The following is a 2194-nucleotide window of genomic DNA, read 5'->3' as shown; positions in this document are numbered from 1 at the left end:
CTAAGAGACACAGGTTCTACCTAAAACCAATTCTAGTGTTTCATAGAAATTGATTTCCCAATAATTTTCCTTGCGCTCCTAAAGTTTCACGGAAATCATCCCAAAGTCTTTTTCTCTAAAATAATATTGCCTGACTCAAAATACACACAGTATCACCCCTAAAGCTCAGGCCACAGGCTCGAGTCTCTGTAACAGTGCGACGACCCAGGAAGCAGTCCTGCACATTTCTTTCACCTGTGCTCTGTGGGGTTTCTCAGTTAGTGCCCCCCAAGGGCATGTGGCCACAACTATGCACTCACCCTTGGGCTCACCTGCCTGACTGTAGTCCTAGATACAAAGCCCCGTGTGGCACTGACTCCTTCGGCAGCTCTGGGATCTGTGTCCAGGTAGAACCCTGGAAGGATAGGGACAGCGACGATGAACGTTATTTGTACTTGAACTTTAGTCCTGGGCATAAACAGTAGACTGGATTTTGTATCTTGTACTTGGACTTTGATAATGGAATTCAGATCTCATTTCTTGGCCTCAGACCTAGATATGTTTCTTAGACCTAGGCCTCAGAGTACTAGAACTGTGGAGCTTGTATGTAAATACTTATCCTTAGAACTATACCTAGGCCTGATATGTGGGCCAATAATTGGACAATGGAACTTAGACCTGGATCTCAGAATGGACCTGAACCTCAGATATCAATCTGGACCATGGACTAGGACTTTTACTTTGAACTCAGACAGACCTCAACATTGAGATTAGATGTGTCCAGGACTTTGGGCCTGATCTTGACCTGGTCCTTTGTCATAAACTTGGACCAGGATCATGGGCTGAGGGAAAGAGGAAAGGAGGAAGCATGCTGCCAGTGCTTACCTGAGCGTGAAGAAAGACTTCCCCTCCTCCAAGACACCGGTTCCCAGCTGGTCTTGAATTTGGAGACTGTTGGGGAGGGAGGGCTGAGGGCTAGTGGAGAGATGGTACAGAAGGAGAAAGTACGCGTGAAAGTCCAAGGACAGAGCACAGCCCAGTTGCATGGTGATGTTGCTGGGCTGAGACCACGCATGGTGGGCCTGCAGCTCTGTGTTCTCCAGGTTCCCCGTGGCCGGTGGGAGTCCAGGGGAGCAGAGCAGTTATAAGGCTGCTGGCAACTGGGGACCTGCATGGCTTAGAGGCACGGGTGTAATGACACTTTGCTCTGGGATACCAAGAAGAGGCTTGGAGCACTTTCCTGAGTGCAGGTGGTGTCAGTGGGAAGCCATGTTGCAGTTGCAAGCACCAGGAACTCGGAGTAGCCATGCCCACACAGACAGCAGCAGGCCAGGAGGGTGGGTGCCTGGCTGGCTGGGAGCTAGCTTCTCAGGGAGTCCAAAAGAGAGGCTGAAGCAGGGAGTTTGTTATTGTTATCGCTTGCTCTCTTTTTTCTCCTCTTCCTGCCCCTCCTGACCTGCAGATCCTACTGTAATACAGAGCAGGGGGAGTAATCAGGGGTGGTGTCCTGACAGACTGAGGCTTGGGAAACCTCTTGCGTTTAGCCTCTCTTCTGGAATCTTCAGGTCCCTGCCCATCTATTCTGCATTTCAGTTAATCATCTTTACTCCAAAGTCACTGCTGCGCCACACTGAAGCCAGAACCAGCTTCGAAGAAATGCTTCCAGGTATGAATGGAGGGCAGGCGGAAAGACAGGTGTCTCCATGAGGGGATGATAATTTTTGGGCTGGGGTTCTCGGCTGCTGCTGTGGGAAGTCCACGTGTTTTTTATTTATATGCCTCTTGCCATGTGTTTCAGCAGTGGGATAGTGGGTCAGCAGGAGTGGAAGAGCTCTGACTTTGCCTGAGAGTTTCGTCCTCCAGCAAGGTTGGCCTGCCAGCCCCAGGGAGTGGTAGCATTTACCTGTGTGCATTCCACAGGACTCTTTTTGAGCCAGGTAAAAGAATCTGAGATCTAGAGTCACAGCCACTGCCTGTCCAGCTCCCCAGTGATCCTTGGTAGCTCCATGCTGGCTCAGAGTCCTGTGGAATGGGGGGAACACACTGGGCTGGTGGGACCTGCCAATTCACATCACCAAGGTATGGGTGTAAAGCAAGGTGTTCTTATCCACATAGCACCTGACTGGCAGGAAAATGCATGGGGCTGAGAATGTTACCCTGACATTTGGGGACAGTGAAGCACAGGGCCTGGCACAGGCAAGGGGGGCACGGCCTG

The sequence above is a fragment of the Elephas maximus genome, chromosome 8 (genome assembly GCF_024166365.1).
Source record: "Elephas maximus indicus isolate mEleMax1 chromosome 8, mEleMax1 primary haplotype, whole genome shotgun sequence".
Lineage (NCBI taxonomy): Eukaryota > Metazoa > Chordata > Mammalia > Proboscidea > Elephantidae > Elephas > Elephas maximus.
Note: the sequence above shows the minus strand (reverse complement) of the source record.